The sequence below is a fragment of the Lonchura striata genome, chromosome 3, assembly GCF_046129695.1.
Source record: "Lonchura striata isolate bLonStr1 chromosome 3, bLonStr1.mat, whole genome shotgun sequence".
Taxonomy (NCBI): Eukaryota; Metazoa; Chordata; class Aves; order Passeriformes; family Estrildidae; genus Lonchura; species Lonchura striata.
The window spans coordinates 13923072-13943028 of NC_134605.1; the positions used below are offsets into that span (position 1 = coordinate 13923072).

The 19957-nt window shown below is 37.7% G+C and overlaps 1 long non-coding RNA gene across 2 annotated transcripts in view; it reads left to right on the forward strand.

The window, feature by feature from the left end:
• Nucleotides 1-432: 432 nt before the first annotated feature.
• Nucleotides 433-19957, forward strand: part of LOC110479267 (uncharacterized) — a 91341-nt gene continuing 71816 nt past the window's right edge. Inside the window, exons 1-2 of one of the 2 annotated variants that reach the window (XR_013339646.1) lie at nucleotides 439-517; nucleotides 17961-18047. This is a non-coding gene — a long non-coding RNA (uncharacterized LOC110479267). Of the gene's footprint in view, nucleotides 518-17960; nucleotides 18048-19957 lie in introns of both variants that reach the window. The other variant, XR_002466901.3, reaches the window with a different exon arrangement.

A 19957-nucleotide genomic window follows, 5' to 3' on the forward strand; every position in this document is an offset into this window, starting at 1 on the left:
CTAGGTAGCCTGTGTATGTGTCTGAAAGCAGCATGGAGCAAAGAAAAAAAAAAAATCCAGGCATAGCTCTGTGTGTCTTCAGACAGCAGGGACCCCTTTCTGACCTATTCAGTGTGCAACTGTGTTCACACTCTCTATTTCTGAAATCCTTCCTTGTTCTTTTTACATCTCCATTGTAGTCTTACAAAAGAAATGTGTTTTCTTCAACAAGGTTTTGATACCCAGAGAAAGAACACCCACCTATTCTCTGTGTTCATTTCTGCTCTACTGCTACAACCTGCTGATTGCAGGGGGAGCGTTTTGCTTCCATTATATTTTAAATAAAATGATAGGCTGTCTACATAGGCAATCCATTAGCCTTACGCAGCCTAGTCACTTAATTATAGGTTTTAGACTTCAGTAAGCTGGGTCAAAATTCTCCATTTTTCAGGGGAAAGCTATGTCATTTAAATGCTCTCTTCTGTGCACCACTCATTCACAGTTCTGCTGCTCAAAACTCAGCAGCGACTCTTCTGTGGTAAGTGAACATCTTTTTTTTTTTCAGTTTGTGCTCAGAACAGAACCTAAAGAAAAAAACTCATGAAGCAGAGTTCACTCTGCAGATGAGTGATTTATTTCACAGTATGTTGGTGTGAAGTGGAAAACACCTTGTAAAGTTGAAGCTCTTAATGTTATCTAAGAGATGGAGCTGTGAAGGAGAAAGTGAGGTGGCGGAGTCAGTTTGGAAGTAATGTTTATTTCAGTGTTTGAGGGTTTTTCCAGAGCAAAGCTTGAGTTTGGGATCAGAGCCAGCAAGGGATGTTTATTGCAAATGTAAGCTTTTCAAATGGAAATGGAAATTTTATGTAAAACTGTTTAGTCAACTGTCATTTTGTGTTAAAAAAAAAAAAAGAAAACCACAAGTGCAATGTGTTGCTTTTTAAAAACCATTTCTACCGTGTAGTTCAAGGAATTGATCTGTCAAAACCTTGATGCTGCAGGTTTATATTTGGTGGTGTGTTTTGAACGCAGCGGCCGAGGCCCCGGTATTGCCCTGCGCTGGCGCAGAGGGATCCCGATCCCCCCAGGAGGGAGGCAGGCAGAGCCCCCCACCCTTCCCCCAGAGCTCTGTGCAGGGGGGCTCTGTGTGCAGGAAGGAGGTGAACCCCTGGCTGGCTGTGTTTGTGCAGGGAAAGTCCTCCCTGCTGCTGCCCCGACCACAGCAGCTCCTGGGGCAGCTTGGGGAGCATCGAGGATGCTCTGCTTTACGTGCAAAAGGCACAAGGATGCAGCACTGTCTGCAGCTGCCTCTCCCCTCGACTCCTCCCAGGGCATGGGGCAACCACAAGGGAAGGAAAAGATCATGCAGCCCTGCTTTCTCCTCAGGAAACCTGAAGTGACAGTTTCTAGGACAGTCTTGAAGCCTTTATTATTGTTTTATTGTTATTTTTTACTGATAACTTCCATGTAGCATTATCCTAAACCACAAATTATTCAAGACAGCAGAAGTTGTCCTTTATATATTTATAGTATTCCTGGCAATATATTGAAGTGTTTTAACTGATAGGAGGAAATAATAGGAAGATTTGCTGAAGAGAATGAAAGATTCAAGTGAAATCCAGAGTACTGAAGCCATGAGAATTTTGGTGGGCTGATTCTGTGTGAAACTGACTGCGGACGTCTGGCAGACAAGAACAAAAGCCACTGTCATGGCATCTTGTCACCTGTTTCTGGTTTGTTGGGGTTTTTTTTATTTAGTTTATTTTTCCCCTTTTATAATTGGACAGTAATTTTCTGACAAAATGGAAAGAGGATCCCTTCACTCAGGAGGCATTTAAATGACAATATTAAGGAACTGGGGTCAGATATCTGCACTATTACCTAAACACAAGCAATGAGTTTACATCAGTGTTACACTTGATTTCCCATTACATTTCTCTTAGACTGTTATTTGTTCATGAACATTCAAAATAGTGATAGAAGAGTTACAGTGAAGTAGGAGCTCAAGCCTCATTCAATTTCAGTAGAATACTGCACAAAGGTTTAATATTGGAAATCTTATAAGCTGCTAAGTCAGTTGGAGAATTTTAGTGATCAGTACTTGAAGACATTGCAGTACTGCTTTCACAGGTGCCTTTCTAAAATGTCCTAAAAATGGTAGGGTGTCTATTAGAGCTGAATACGAAAAGAATAAAATCAGAATGTAAAGTGGTCATACTGTATCTGTATAAAACCTAGTCCTCTCATACGTGAATTTCTAAACTTTGTGGGAAATAAAGCATTCAGGTTCTGGCAGACTAAGTGTCTAGCATGCTCTTTCCTTATGAAACAACTGATAAGTTTAAATGTTTCAGTAGATGTGCACTTCTACCTAAACCAGTGTTTCTTTGATGGGGCCATATGAATAGCAGAAGATGAAAAAAGGATGGGTTACATAGGTCACTGCAGAAATAAACAGACTGTTGTTCAGGTTGTTTCTCTTTATAACTCAGAGTGACAACAATTTGAAAGTAATTTAATGTCCTTTAATAAAAGGGTAATGGTATTTCTATTTTATGAGAGTTGAATACCACACGGGTTTCACTCGAAATACAATTCTTTCATTTTCTTTCATTGTTCTTCTGCAGTAGTTTCCTGTGAAACTATTAAGTCATAAGATAGCTTTTATTGAACAGAAGTCTGCATTAAAGCAAGCCTAACACAATTCAATTAAAAAGGTTATTAATACCTAATATGTCAATGTCTTCACTAAAAGTGGATTTTTATTCGTGCGTTAAATTATTACTATTAAAGTCCAAAACAAGCGTTATCTTACAATTTAAAAACACAGGACACTTTTTTCCTTGATCCCTATGGTCACTTATCAAATCCTAATTATGGAGGTACTTCCCCCTAGTGGACAAGAAGATATTTCTATCGCAGTGCTTTTCAGACCCATTCCAAGTTTGGTTAGAATTTAGGGAAAAGCATTTCTTTAAAAAGGCAGAGAGAAGGAACTGAGCAAAGAATCTAACTGCAGTTTGTGTAGAAAAGCTTCATGATGTATATCCAAATCTTTGAATAAGATGTAGTAAACATTAAGGAAAAAACAATGTCTGATGATTGTATTGTTTTTAGTCAATTTTATAAGCCTTTCCTACTAATGCATGCACATATCAGCATATCTTTTTTATAAAAGAAGTCGTAGGGAAATTTTTAAACCATCTACTATGTAAATCACATTAAAATCTTCATCCTTTGTGTATCTTGCAAGGAATATGGACTAAATTTGGGCTATAAAGATAATGTAATTGGTTTGTAGACAGTTTCTCCTAAGTATAATGTGCATGTGTAAAACTCAGTGGAGTAATATAGTTCTTCATATTCCATGAGAATTTTAATAGTGGCAATAAATTAAACATCAGTGTTTGATTTTTCCCTTTTTCCCTTGCTGGCCTAATCATCAAAACCTAAGAGCTGCTTAATGGCCCTTTGATGAATTTTTAGAAGAAATGAGGAATCTGGAACTATAGGAGCAGTGAACATACACACACATTGCACATTGCTTAGACACCTCATACACAAGAAAATGTTGCAATTCATTAGAGGAAAAAAGGAAGCATGGTTGGAGAGCAAGGATGTTTGCGACTGCCTAAGCATGTCAGTAAAAGGACTGAGGGCAGCTGAATGCAAGAACAGGTCCATGCAAAAATAAAATTATAATTTAAAAAAGAAACAAATTACAGAACCTTTCACAGCTCATTTATTTCTAATACAATGAGGGTTGTAACAAATTTTATGTTTGAACACTTTAGACTGATTTTTTTGTGTTTCATTGTAAATAATGATTAGTCAAACACATTATTTTCCAATATTTTCTTTGCTAAAATTGCCAAGCAGAACATTTAGCTAACAAGTTTATTCAAGGTTCAACCAGTACTTTTAAAACTATTGTTTTTTTAGCTCACTGTTCCTTGTGGTGGTGCAGAAGGAAATTAATTTTCAAATATTTTTTTATCTTGTCCATGCTTTGCTGTGCTGCTCCATTTCCATTTTGGAGGAAAAAGTGGAGGAAATATCTGTGCTATTAAATCTGCAGATACAGTAGTAATTAAAAAATGTTTAAACTTCTATATGTAGGGAGAGGATACCCCTGTGTTACTTAGATTAGGACTGGGTAAACTTCATGATTCATGTGGCTTGACTGCTCCTGAAATTTTACTTAACAGAAAAAGCCCCTTGTTGGTAGAAGGTAGCTAAGGACACTGACCATCACACGACCATGGTGTGGATGCCCTTGAAGTTTTCCAAAAATCAGAACAAGTTCCATGAGTTTTCAGGCTTTTTTTACAACTTACCATGTCAGCAAGAAAATGTCCTTTTTTTTTAAAGTGGGAAAAGGTGGGGATAGATATAAAGTATCTGACAACTCTAAATTATTCCCTAACATAAACTTTCCATTGTGTCATAGCTTATTTCTATGGTTGGTACGCATTCCCAAATGAGGATGTGAAAAGATATTATTTTTCTGCAGAAAAAGGTTAAAACATATAATATTCCATTAAACTAATCCTTTGCTGTCATCAGGTCATGTCCCATAAAAGTCAGCCCAATAAAAATGCTGTTGCAGAACACTTAGGACTTTTATGTATTCCCCACTTCTTTACTGCATTCCAGAGAGCTTTTCTGTCTAATGCTGTTCACTGGAAGATATTTTGCTGCTCAGAAGAGGTTTTCACATCAGCTGCAAGTGTTTTAATTCATTATGGGACTATATAGGATGGCCTAGAGCTCTGAATACAGCTTTTTGTGCCCAGACATATTGAATGCCACAGCCAGATGAACCCCTCCTCATTCAGGCCAAGTTATAAGTAGAGAAAAATACTATTTCTAAAATAGCCAACATGGATACAGAAGTTTTTTGACACACAAGTGGAAGAATATAGAAATCTGTGCAAAGATCAAATCTGGGTTACCACGCTGTGCTACTCCAGTCTGCCCCTAGTCCAGGTTGTTGGGGGCTCAGCTCTCCTGCACATTTACACTCAGTAAATGTGCTGTCAGCACATTCTTTTGTATTAAACTCTTTACTTGGAATTTCATTCAGCTTCAGCTCTTCTTTTTCTCTGTTGATCATTGACCTTCAACATTGACAAACTTCTCTGGAAATAGTTTTGCCCCTCTGCCTTCCATCTTCTGGAAGTGCTCATATGCCTTTGGCAGAACAATTGTGATCTGTTGTACTTGACTGAATTATTGACTACTCGACTAAATAATTAACTGAATTAGGAAATTGTTAATTTATAAATGAGAAAATGGGAAAATCTCATTGAGAATTTTTTTCCACGTGAAACATGTTTTCTATTTTTATGTAAGCCACCAACTGCTCTGAAAGAAAAATGTAAATACAGTTGCATGTGGCTCATTACCAGCTCTGGCTTTCATTCAAAAGTAGAAACCTGTGTGTCTTATTGTTAGGAGGTGAGCCTGGAGCAAACGAATGGGAACAATTACTTATTTACTTTATTCTTTAACAAAAATTGTTACTTCTGTGTCTGATGGTAAAACCCACACCATCCTGAATTTCTCAAACATACTAGAAATTAGGGTATTGCATAATGTACCATTAACACAAGGAACAGTATGTTTGTCAGATATAAAAATCACAAATAAAAAGACTTCAAGAAATAATCCAATTATGCTTTGGAAATGCCAGCAGAACCTTTAGAGCTAGGAATAAAATAGAATAAAATAAAAGCATGGTAGGATGAATTCTGCTCTGTCTAGTTAACTAATGATGGACTAATTAAAGATTTTGCTCTTTTGCATCAGTAAAGGGGAGAAGGTCTTCAATATGTCAGCATAACAGCTTTCATAAGGAAGACATGTCATGGTGTTTTTTCCATTGTTGTACTAAAATTCAAGTGATGAAATCTGATAAAGCACAAAATGTCCTTTGCTTGGAACATCATCATGTTCTATGACAAGTCTAAGACAAGTTGGAAGAGAGAAGATGAACATGAGGTGTCAGAAAGTTACTAATACTGTTCAAATCTATGAATCATTAGCAACAGATGTAGAGTAAATGAAAAGTTGTCTGTAAATTACATGAGTGAAATTGGAGAGCCACTGTAGTGGTTTTGCATTGCATTTCTATCCATGTAGCTCATGAAGATGTACAGTGCAAAGATGTTAAGCTCCTTAAGAAGGCATGCTTCCAAAGAAAGATGAATAAATAATTGAAAACCAATAGTGACGTAAACGTAATTAAAGCTAGGTCTGGCATGTGCTTAGGGAAAATATGATTATAGCTTTGACAGGGATTTACAGGTTGATCTTTGTTCCAGACACCTGTAGGGCTCAAAACACATATCATTACTAGTGACCTAAAGCAGTTCAAAGCAATAAAAACCAGCACCATTATGCCAAATGGAGTTTGCCTTGACAGGAGCAAAGGAAACTTCCTTTTGAGTATGACACAAAAGGAAAGCATAAGAATTGCCTGCTTATCTTAGTCCATCTTCTGCTGAAAATGCTTCAAATGAATTTAAAACAAGAAATCAAAATGCACAGTTTTCAGAACATTATCATTTTCCTCCACATAATTATCATACATCTATTACTCTTTTGTCACTGGATAATGGTGTGTGCTTCCCAGAGCATAGCCGAAAAGAAGCTGCATTAAAGGCTGGAGCAAATTTCTGTTGAGGAAATGAATTGTGCATAACTGGTGCCATTGTTGTGTGGCTCGCACAAAACACACCCTCCGCCTTCTCAGACAAACACACAGTGGTGCCCTTTTAAAAGTATATTGAAAATAAACTATTTGAAGAAGCCTGTTTAGAAAAACATAAAAAATAATAAAAGTACATCTTTTAGAAACTCTGCACCTCATTTCATATATTTAATGTGGAGACTCTGTAAAGTATAGAAGAGGTCATGCGTGTTGGAACTGATTATTTTTAAAATTTTTGTCTGCTGCCTATTTCTGGATCATCTGAACTTTCTAGTCTCTGTGAGGCTACAAGACAAACTTCCTACTCTGCCAGCAAATGGAAACCTTTCATAATTCAATCCTTAACCGCTTTCTTTGAGTGCTCTATTCTCCTTCCAAGTTCTGCTGTATAATACCACCTTTGCCATAAAGCCTTTCCGATTGAAATTTCTGGTTGAGATGAAGGCAAAAACAAGGTAAAGTAAGAGTAGAAAGAAAGTTCCCAGACAAGTCCTCTGATGTGACCTGGCAGGGTAAGGGAAAATAGACATTATAAGAATTGAGCTGTGCAAAGTATAACACACATGGCTGTCCAAGCTGGATGGAGGCTTCCCAGCTGGGTGTAGGCAGCCCCCTAACTCCAGCAGTTCAGCCACATCTCTTGACATGACTTCAGGTAGCTTCAGAGTTCCTTAAGCTATACCCTGAACTCCCTAAAGTAATATATTCTCCATGTGTGAGCTTACACACATGTTTTTCTGCAATTGCTGTATTTCTAGATACAAAGGAGTAGCAACATTCAGCAAACTGAAAAAAGATAAGTGTAGATTATATATAATGAAAAAATTCTGAAGGCAGTGGAACAGCTTATCCAGAGAAGTGGTGAATGCCCCATTCCTGGAAATGTTCCAGGCCAAGTTGGATGGGGCTTTGAGCAACCTGGTCTACTGGAAGGTGTCCTTGCCTATGGCAGGGGGTTGTAACTGGATAATCTTTGAGGTCCTTTCCAACTCAAACCACTCTATAAAAGGAACAAATTCTGGACGGTCACTAAAGGCACCAGCATTCCCTACCCTGGGGCTGACAGGTAGAATTATTGCTGCCAAGCCTATCCAGTCTTGCATCTGGCACTGTGTGTGACAGTGGGCAGTGTCTCAGCAAAGCGCTCGCTTCTGCAGGACCTCAGCTGAACAAACGGTTCTGAGCTAGCCCTTTGCATGGATTTTAAGTAGAGTTTGCAATGTTGGTGCATTTCCAAGCCCAAAATAATTCTTTCCTTTATCTTCTAGAAGTGTCATCTTCCTTGTTTTGAATTTTTAGTCATTTTGTAGACTTTCTTAGAAGTTAGTATTTAATTTAGATGCTGCGCTTTTCGCATATGTGTCTTTGGAGATTTGGTTTTCTTTCACTGAATCTTTAAATTCTTTTGTAGCCACTTTTTTAACTTTGAAAGATAATTAAACTCAGGTGTTAACCTATATCATCATATTTGAAAATGGCAATTCTGCTGGCTACCTTTTTCATTGTTATTTTAGATATAATTAGGAAAAAGGAGTGAAAATTTTTATTGTATTTAAAAATTATCAAAACCAGCAAAGGGATTTATAAGTCTTTTGTCTTCAAGTAAATTTTCTGCAGCTTTCCCCTTTTGCTGTGTGACTTGATGGTTGGGTTTGTTGTTTGGGTTTTTTTAATATCCTTCTATATGCTGTCTTAATACATTAACTACCTTAGTGAGGATTTGAATGATTTAGATATCTGTGATGTCAAAAAAATAAGATACTAGATACCTATCTGCATACGTTTGCTAATTCATTGTGCATTAAAATGCAAAATTCATATTGAGCCTTGCTTGGCTGTTTGGCAGCTCTTTTCATTTAAAAGTTGTACTCATTTCAAGTTTTTAATAGGTTTTCTGATTTCATTTAAAAAATAACAAAGCCGAGGACTAGAGACAGTGTTCCGGATAGAATTTCCAAGGCCCTTAACCATCTGTCTACATGCAGTCACACAAAAAACTACAGTGCATGATGCAGGTATCTAGGCTACCTGTATAAGCATTGATGTACAAGGTTGCTTTAGCAATGCATAAATAAATAATAATAAATAAAAAAAGGGAAAGGACTTTGAGTGGATAGGGAACCATCTCATATATGACAGGATGCATTAAAAATTGTCCCAATCTGTCCTGACCTGGTATTACTTTAAGAACCAACTTGCCCTAGCTGTCAAATGCTTTAATTCTACAAAACAAGAGGTTGTAGCCACACAATCTAGCCAAAAGTTAATATATTTGGACAAATAGCACTGATTTCCTCTGGCTTTGAATTATATTCATATTATAATTATCTCATCAGGAAGGAAGGAAGGCATTAACATTAAATGCTGATGCTTGGAGTAAAATATCAGCTCTGCTGTGGTTTTACCCCTAATATGCAGGATTAATAACTCCTTTATACATATGCAGATGCATTCTTTATAGACTTCACAGATTCCATAGGAATAAATATCAGAACAACTACCAGCTCCAAAACTGTCCTATTTACCACAGAGTTCCCAAATAGCATGCTGATAGCCCCAGAATAAGAAACTTCATAGTTCCTATATACTTTTCTCAAACTATTAGACCACTGTTTTGCACAAAACTAATTTATTCATCTTTGTGTGAATATTTCATCATTCATCTGACAGCAAAGTCTGTCCTACATATTGCTTTTATATAGTTGAATATTCTGCATTTCCCTTGTGCTTTTATGAATCAAACATAAAGACCTCGTTCATGAGAAAGAAATGTGCACAAGGTCAGAGAAATGAATTTTGTGATATATTGCCCTGAGCTCAATGTACAAGTAGCAATTGCTACCATTGTATACAGCATGCTGAAAGCTGAATTAATTTCTCTCTGCATTTTACATTCTACTTGATTCCCCCCTGCCTTCTCCACTGGAAAATTCTACCTTTCCCTTTGAATGCTACATTCCCCAGCATTCTTTTAGCTAGAATAGACCCCTGTGATGATTGCTACTTTGTTAACTTCACGAGGAACCAGAGACAAAAAGAGTTGTTTCTCTGGCTACCTCACAGCTGGGTCCTAGGAGTTACTGTGCCCTCCATCATCCACAGAAGGAAGGACAGCTCAGGACAGAGGAGCAGCAGCATGTGGAGCAGCCCTCGGAGCCTCAGCCGCGCCTCGGTGCCAGATCATGGCATGGTGCAGCAGTCAGAGCTGAAATTGGGGTCATGCAAAGCAACAAGGATAAGCATGGCCTTATATCTCCTGGAGGAGAAACCTTTAGCTACGTTATTCCCAGTTTTCTCAGTAATGAAACAACTCCAAGTAGTTTTTCTCCCCCATTCCTCTGTCTGCACAGTGGCTAAAATAATTTCCAAGAGTACAGAGGCAATTTTTCTAAAGATGTCTATTAGCAAGTAGGACAGTGCAATAGGAGCAGATCTGCAGAACAAAACAGTTGGTGCTGCAGGTGCAACACCCACACTGCATGTATTCATGTAGATGGAAGGGGTAGCTCAGACCAGCCACTGGTCCCATCTTTCAGCTCAGCATGGATCTGGGAAAAGCAAGGTTTGTACACTCTAAGACAGCTTCACTAGGTGAGGCATAGCATAAGAAATGGGCATGGATTGCAGATTTACTGCAAAAGCTGTCCTGCTAGGATCCAAATATTAATATACACACACCTGCCATCAGCTTCCACTTCAGCACCAATATAGAAGGTATATTTCCAAAAAACCTCACCACATGGAATGCTAAAATCATTTGAAGGTATGCTCAGTATCAGCAGATGAGTACACTTAGAAAACATGGCCTCACCTAGCAGCATAAATAGTTAGGAAAACTTAAATCCTAATTGCAGCATTGGTCATTTGAATACAGAGCCCTGAAATCTTGAGGATCTGGTCTGTAAAACTTATGTTTCAGCTGCTTATTTTTGGTAGGGGGTGATGTTATTTCCTGATTCCAGTTCTAAGCCTTTTATTGCAAACCTTGTGGTTTCATCATCATCTGTAATTCCAGGTCCAAAAGTCACAAGACAAACAGAACTTTTCCTTCCTCATTATGAGGAATCATTACAGAGCATACATTCTTAAGGATGGTTGTAAGTGAATCCTATTAATTCAAAGGTAATAATTGGAATACTGAATTTTATCAATAGTATTGAGTATTCTTCTACTTAGCATTTGTTGTTTTTTGCTCTTTTGTGAAATGACTGACTCTCTGATAAAGAGCTTCCTAAAGAGGACTAAAATAGTAATACAGCAAGTAAAGACTTGAACAATTGTGCCCTTGCCACCATTAACCAGGAAGACAGAAGCAAACATTTCTTTTGTTCTTTCTGGGAAACAAAGCAGAGACTTCTTAGATAAAAGCATATTTCTTTGAAAAGAGAGTCCAAGGTTTCATTTCACTGTATGCAGTCAAACAAACCAGCAGCAGATTTGTTTCTTTGACCACAATTTGTGATTATGTACTTGGCCCACCAGCCCTCTAGAAGCTTATCTTGAATCTTTCAGAGTGCTTCCCTGGTTGCATCTTGTTAGTCTGGTTGTCTGATTTCAATCAGAACTTTGAAAAACTGAGTAAGGAATGCCAACATCTACCCACACATTTCTATCCCTACACCACCTTGAAACTTCCCAAGGGGTCTGGCATGTGCATTTAGATGCGCTACACGTGACTGAATTTCAATGTAAAAGGTTGAGCTGTCTCATAAAGGAACTTATGTCTTCCTGTTCTTTTAAATACAACCCCCAAAACACTTGTGCTCACTTGTTTTGATATGTTTTTCCCCCAATTCACTGTAATCAAATTGAAACTCAAAATGTGAAGGTGTCTCTTCAGGTATCTGAAAGGTAGCCACCATGCTCTGAAGGAGGTTTGGAATAAGGAACAAATTGAAACAAGTACCATGGCTGTGAAAATATCAAAATGAAGTTGTTTTGGCAGAAAGAGGAAGCTGAACAGCTTTCATATAGCACAAGCAGTCCCTAAGCAATACTTTTAAACGCTTTGCTAGATAGCACGTCTGCCTCATTCAGCAGGAAGACAGATTTTTCCTGATTAATGCAACCCCTTGAATCTATTTTCTGTCTATACATTCTCAAGGTCTCTCCATACTGTGTTTCAAAAAAATCTGGGTGTCCAAGGGTTTTTTTTTTCTTTTTTTTTAATCTGTACCTTTCAAAAATGACATAGCAGCTCAGACTGCTAGGTAAATATTAGATGTTTCTTAACTCTGAAAACTTCTCCCAGTCAAAAGCCCAGACTGTTATATTGTCATATACACAATTTGCAGGTGGAGATCTATTTCTCTGTGCTAGAAAATAATTTTAATTATTTCAGTTTTTTAAATGCTTACCTCACCAGCAAGTTAGCATCCTATCTCTAGGCTTGACCTACAGAATGATTAATCTTTCTACATACATGTTAATACTTTTCATAATGCATCAGTTCAGCTGTCCTCACTGCACAGCCACCTTCCACCTCATCAAGTTTGTGCCATAATTTTAAAAATAAAACCTTTAATTTAAAAAGTGTGTGTTAGAAACCTGCTGACAATTATGTGGCAGAGAAATAGAGAATTTAAAATAAGGAGTTAAAGTGTGTCAGAATAAGGACATGTCCTTTAACACAATGTTTACAATTTTTAATTAAAATGCTTCAATATAAATCAAACAGCTCTTTTTGTGTGGCGCAGATTACACAGTAGTAGGGACTGTCCTTTTTAAGTCAAAAGAGTTGATTTCTGAGCATGATGTTAAGGCAGAGAGGAATAAGGAGTGTAGAGGACAATGTCCTTCTTAGAGAAAGGCATGGCAAATATATATTTCTTAAATGTTTCTGAGGTTTATCTGAAATAGAGGTTAAATCAAATCTATCTTGTATGGCAAGTAACACAGAAGAAGAGAGTCAGACTCCATAGCAGGTTTGAGATAAATCCGAATGGAGAGGTGAGTAAATGAGTTCCTCTGCTCCTGTTGAAATCTGCCAGTCACAAGCATCAATTTGTAACATATCTGTGCTGTTTTCAGATTGAAAATACCACATAAAATGATGCCAGCTCAAATCAAGATCTTAAGATTTGGTGTTTGACTACTTTCATCTATGAAGACACACACAATTTTGGCAGAAATCAGTAATGAGCATGGTAGCAGCACTCAGGCACATTATATCCTCTTTAAAAATTCCATCCTCTGCATTATTTATTGCTAATGACCTTCTAATTTCTAGAAGCTTGTAGCTGCTTAGATGGAGCAAAGGGTGCAATTAATTTCTGTCCTGATCTCATAGCTGCTGTTTCAAGGTTTGCCAGTACTACAGGTAGTTCTGGATCTTGCCATCCCTGGGAGGAGATGGCTGTCAGCAGGTCAGAGACAGCTGAATCCTGGAAAGTCATTTGTGTTTCTCCCATGTGCTCCTCTAGCAATAGTCATCACCTTCCATGACCAACCATCTTTTTACACAGCAGCAGCCAAATTTACTTTTCAGGTGGCAAAGGCAGCGTGGTTATGCTCCTCCCTACAGCACGCCACAGCATTGTTTTCTGGATGGCAGCAAAAGCAGCACAAATTCTGGTTTTATACATCATATTTTTCTTTCAGGAGAACAAAAGGACTCCTTTAAGACTCCATAATAGTGAGCTGGGACCCTAACACCAAAAGTCTTGTTTTCCACTGGTAAATAAGTACAAGTGGCACTCATTCAGTACCTGGATGCTCCCCACCTTCACTGGCATGATTATGGATGAAGAGTTACTTTTTTTATCCTACAAGCTTTAAGCAGTACATATCACTGACACCACTGTATGTATGGTTAAGCTTTCTCTATTGCTCTTCAGTCCTCTTCTTATGGTATCATCCTAAATATTTTTAATCTGATAGGGAAAAAAAGTAACCTATTTGGTACTTAAATTAAGTGGCATTAATCCATACAAATCTTGAAGAATAAATGGTTATATAGTAGTTTCCATTAGGTACAAAGACAAGGTTAAGCTGGTTCTAACGGCCCCTAGTTCATACATGTCAGCCTGTCCCTGGTCTTTGTTAGCTGAGGTGTTCTGCCCCATGCTCAAATGCACATAACATCTCCATCTTTTGCAAATGTCAGAAAGGACAGGGAGAACAGCAGTTTTCTCTGCTTTTTTTCTGAATTGGTTTGGTTCAGCATAGCCTCTTTTCCTCAAATTATGCCAAACAATATCTTTGTCCTGTGCCATTTCCCGTGTAGATATGAAAATAATTATGTCCTTGTTGCTATAGATCACGAAGCAGTATCGACTCTGACCCATTCCAGCAGCATCTTATGCTGCTTCTGACTAATTCTTGTCTTGCCCAATGTCTGTATCACTACTCTGTAGGGTGCTACATATTGTATATGGTGTTGTATAGGCTTCCTGCATAAATGATGTTCATTAAAATAGGTATGTGCACCTGTTCTATGGCTTTTGGCATATATGAAATCGTTAAGGTTGGAGAAGACCTCTAAGATTATCAAGTCCAACCACAATTGAGCTCACCACCAAACCATGTCTTCAAGTGCCATTTCCACAAGTTTTTTGTACTCTTCCAGGGGTATTTACTTGTGTATACAAACAATGTTCCTGTGACCCACTTGAAATAATCTGAATATATAAGCTGTGTATATTGGTAACAAGGATCTAAAAATATAGTGTAAACACAGTTAAACATGTCAGTGTTCTCACCTTGGAAGGAATTGTCCTTTTCTTTCAAAGGTTTCAGAGACAGGTCCTATGCATGACATTCACTGAGATGAACATGTAGCATGCATTTAGACTTTGACAGAACCTTTGTTCAAAAGGTGGAGAAACAAAAAAAGCAACAGATCAAAGCAACACAACAAACCTTATAAGTTTAAATTAAGCATCAGCAGCTGCATCCTGTCTTCTACGAAAAAGTCCAATTATTTTTGCTATGTAACATTAATGCTCACTGAATTGTAAAGCTCAAGGGAACTCAAGACACAATTTGGAAGATACAAACATTTGTTTTTCAGAAAGAGATTCATTATCATTTGAAGTAGTGGTATAATCTAACCAGAGATCTTCTGGGAATATCTTTGAAGAGTCCTGTCTCTGCAAATAAATTTAATTTATAAGAAAAGGAAATAAAATTACTAAAAAGGACCAGATTAGTACCACAAAGAGAAAAAGGAAGATATTTCTTCTAGGGGACATTTTACCCTTCAGAAAATCATCCGGAAAACATAAGAACCAAAAACCTTACTTTAAAAATGGGTTTAAATAATGGATTAAATTCTACCTCATGGAGGGCTGAAAAACATGAAAATGGAGATGGCTTTGGCCACAGTCTCCCAGAGGTGGATTTGAACTTTAGTCTTTTTAACAAAGCACTCTCAAAGTGGTTTAGAGCAATACCAGTAACAGCAAGATATTTCTCTAGAGATTCTGGCAAGAAAAGCAGCACAGATTCAGTGCAGTTCTAGTAATTCAAGCATGGCTTTGGAGTATGTGCTCACACCTAGGCTGTATTTGCACTTGCAGGAGTTTGTTTTTTTTACTGCAAAGACATTTTCTTTACACAAAAATAATCATATAGGACTTAAATGAGCCAGACTCTTTCATCAGAACTTCTGATTAGAAGACAGACTTCTTGGGTCTGATAGATTTCTAAACTGTACTTGATACCAGAATTACAGCTAATGGAGAAGATGCCCTAATATAATCTGTACCATTGAGAAGCCTCACCATGGCAGAAATTTTCTAGAAACACAAAGCAGATACAGCTCACTGTCTTAAGCCAGTGAGTACAAGCAAATAATAGGTAATCAAGGGTAGATTTATTGCCAAATATAGCTGTTCCAGTAACACATTTCTCATTCTTATTGTATTCATTTAATAATTTTCAGTTTACTCAAAGGAAATTGCAGTAGATTCCTGTTTGTTAGCACCTGCCTACACAGCATCAACACTTCAGGAGAGCAATGTGGCCAGGCAGCTGCACAGGATAACAAAGACAAACAGTTCCTGCTGGCTGAGTCAATCAGCCATTGCTTGAATGTGAAGTGTTGTATGATGTTATTAGTCATTGTTAATTCTTTTAAATATTCTTGGCTGAGAAAAGGAAGGTGTGGAGTGTGGCACCTCAAGCTGCCTGAGCTATCTGGAGCTGTGTTGGAACTCAAAATGTCCCTCAGACAAATATTTTTGGATGTTTCGGGTCCAGGTCAGAAGCATTTGAGACCCTGGCAGGCAGCTGGAAACAGCTGTGATTTTGGATTTGAATAATGGAATGATTTACCAACCTTGCAGGAAGAACAAGAAGTCACAAAAGTTTAGATATTATAGTAGAAGTAGTCACAAAGTAAAGGGAAGAATTTTTGAGTGCTGTACAGGGGGGTTTTAAGTCTTGTACATGGGGGTCAGAAGTTTTAAGATGGAGAGATTTGGGCCTGCCCTGTCCTCCCTCTCTCTTCTTCCTTACCTCCATGTTCTTGGTGATGTTGGGACTCACATATTGGTTTAGAGTAGAAAAGCATCATTTAATATAGGTAATAGGCATTAGAGAAAAACTATAAACATTTAACACGTAATGTACCATATAAAAGACAGCACCAGCCCTGGATGGGGAGAGAGAAGAAGAAGTCAGGAGTCAGAGAGGATGTCAGTGTGTGTGTGTGACTCTGCCTCAGCTGCTGAGCAAACCACAGCAGCTCAAGAAGGAAATCTTATAGGTAACATACAATAAACTACCTTGAGACCGGACAACAGAGATTTCTGAGCCTTTCTTTGGAAGCACGGGTTGGAGGAAAGATTTTTCCACCACACGGAGCCACCCCTGACCTAGGGTGAGCTCCGGCAGAGCTGTTCAGTGTGTTACTCACCGCTTCATGTTAAAAATGCACTGACTGGTTAGCACAGGCAAATCCCTGTTGGACTGCTCAGCTGAAAGTGACAATTGAAGAGCACCAAACAAATTTAGATCCTATAACCAGCAATGAAACTGTCTATATAATTCTCCAAAGTTGTTTGTGCTTAAAGATATTTCCCACAGCACAGTACAATAGCTTTGAAGATCTTTGATTTCTTCTTAAAATTGTCCTAATAATTCCTATAAATAAGAATTTTCTTTAATCTAATGAAAATATTAGTGTGACTGGTGAAAAACTTTTGACCTTGTCCCTTTTTCAATGTCAAATTTACTGACAGAGCTGTGAACCCACCTCATGCTGTCACTAGGCTGAAGTGGCTGAAGGCAAAAATGCACCTACCTGCACAAGCATAGAAAAGGCAGAAAAAGCTGCCAAAGGAGGACATAAAACCACAAGGAGACCTTCTTTGTGAATTGTCTTGGAATGAGAGGTTCAAAATATGGTGCATTCCTATAAGTATGATTTTGAAATGGCAAAAAAATAGAAAATATTTTAATAAGAAAATCCTTGAAGAAAAAAACAAATTAAAATAAAAAGATTACTATAAATATGGGGGGCGAGGGGGGTTCTGTTAGTAAAATATATTATTTTTTAATGTTATAAAAAGAAAACTGCTTGGAGAAGCTGTTACACTCTGTTGTGTGTTTTTAACCATTAATGATTTTTCTCTGTAAGAGAATTATACCAGGTATTATAACAAACATTTTCTGCAAAGACCTTTATGTGGACCAATGGCTAGACTTTTAACTAGAAGAAAAGATAGAAAATGTTCAACAGTAATAGTTGAATTTCTTTACAGATCTCTAAGCAGTAAAAAATTTTCTCAGACCAAAGGAAGCAAACTAGGCTTACTTAACTTTTCTTGCAAACCACGGGTGTGTTGCATCCTAAGTTATCTGCCAGACTGCTCTCAGCAACACTGGCAGTTCTCACCTAAAACTGAGCTGCAAAGTCTAATTTTCACAGTTTGACTGATAGGGAAGAGAGTTTTTGAAACAGCACAGACCTTAAGACAACTACTTTTTTTGGGTTTGTTTCCTGATAATCAGTCTTCTGTTGGTTTTGTATTATTTCTGAATGTTCAACTTTTATTATCATAATGAAGGAATTAAGGACAAGTAGGAACCAAGCCCACGTGTACCAAAAATGTTTCAAATACAGAGTAACTACAAGTTATTTTCCTTCCAAAGAATGAAAAACTTGGAGTGGGAAGGATTGAAAATTATGCAGATAAAAGAATCAGTGTGACTGCAGGAGGGGTAAGCTTGTTCTTCTGGTAATTAATTACTTTTTTCTTTCATTTGAAAAGAAGGATTTCACTGGGCTTTCTGAGGGATTTCTTTTTCCTCTGGCTGGTAGGGTAAGACTTCAAGGATTTTCTCCCATAGAAGAGGAGTGGAAGGATGGACAGAGCAGTGCTGGAATGAGAAAATTGCACCAGTCTGGGTAAGAGATCAAAGCAATAAATGCCCAATCAGCAGGTGGTGGAGAGTATCAGCTGGGTGTCATCCTCATTAGCTGCCTGGGGGCTGGTGCTGCTGGTGCTGCTGCAGGCAATGTTTCCTGGTTTGGTTCCCTGCTGCAAGCCCTTCCTCATTCCAGGAACAGCAGCGCTGGAGGAGCTTGTGTGTTTTCAGAGGTATGTGAAGACCTTCTGAGTTGGGTTTGGTAGTTTCCATGGGCTGATGGTGGTGACCAGCTCCACCTCAGATCCTGGAAGCACAAGAGGAGCCCATCATATGAATATGGCTGCAGGATGGGATCCCAGGACCTGGGCCTGCCAGTGCTCACCCAGGAGGGAGAGTTTAAAACTGGAGAGGGTTTTAAATTATCCTGCTAAGGCAGGGCAAGACATCCATGTGGGATCAGACCCAAGCGATTCTGAAGGCATCACAGTGAAATGTGTTCTGTTTGTTAGTCAACTGCAACTTGACTTGGAGAACTGAAAAGATTAATTTTGTCTGCAGACTAAGCATAGGGAAGGATTTTTGGATGAGCCAAACAAATTTTCTATCTCTACAAGCAAAAGTATTAAAACTGCATTGCCTTTAAGATATTTGTGCTGGGTGATATAGTGCAGCTGAAAAGTTAAATTGACAGTAAATTGGTGTGCTACTTGAATTTAGTATTTATTTTCATTAGAAGCAAAAGGCTGTTGAGTTATTCTTAAAGAAATTGTCATGACATATTTTGATGTTGCTTGTATAGGACCAAAAAGCTTTTGTAAACTGCATGCTTAATTTTGAGTACAGGAGTCTTATAAGCTTTTGTTCTTGAAGTGTATGGTTTTTTGGTTTTTTTTTGTAAAGTACTTGGTGACATAAGACTTCTCTGGCAGCAATTGTCAGTCAGTGCAATTGAGATTAACGTAATTTTCTCCAAATAATCCTTATGCCTCCAGAGAGAGAGATTTCTATGAACAACAGATTTCCCCTAACAGAAAAAAAAAAAAAAATCACTTTTTTAGCATCATCTTATACCTTATGGAAAGGAGATGATGGAGGTAGTGAGGAACAAAAATACTTTTCTTTTAAAATTTCAAGGGAATTGTATTCTTCATATCTCTTTGATGACACACAAGTTTCTTCTCTTCACAGTTTCTGTATTTAAGCTTCTTGTAACAGACTCTGCATAGTTATTCATATATTTTGTTACATTATTTTATGGGCACAATTAATACTCAGTATTCTACTAAAAAATACTAACCCTAAATTATCCTAAAATATATGAGCTTGATGTTCTGGCTTAGAGCAGAAAGACACTGATAAATAATTCTTGGATCCTTCTTCATGAAGTAATGTTTCCTGTCATGTGTGGTTTGGGGGGAGTTTGCTTGCTTTATTGTTTTGTTGTTCTTACTGTGATGGGTTTTCTTATTTATATCATTGTTATTATTATGCTGTTGGTTATTAGAACATAAAGGCTTTTCTTCAGTGCTGCCACCTTACAGAAACATTCTTATCCAAGATTTCTCTTCCCAAGCTGTAATTAATCTGGTCTAGGTGCTTCACTGAATAATTACTCATCTCTTCTGGCATTTCATGAAGCTATTTAATCTCTTATTTCTTCAAACAGCAAATGTTCCATAGTTGACAGGTATCATTTTTAACTTCTTTCATAGTGCAGAGATAACGCTCACTTTGGGGCATGGTAATACCACCCTGCTAACTCATTTGCTTCCCACTTATGTTCTCGCACATTCCTTCCAATTCTTCATCTGGTTGTTTGTACTAAAGAAATTAATCTACCAGAAAAAAAAAAAAAAAAAAAAAAAAAAAAAAAAAAAGGAGGGGGGTATTTAATACTTATTTCAGATATTTCTATGAAGCTTTTCAGCCACAGCTTTATTTCTCCCC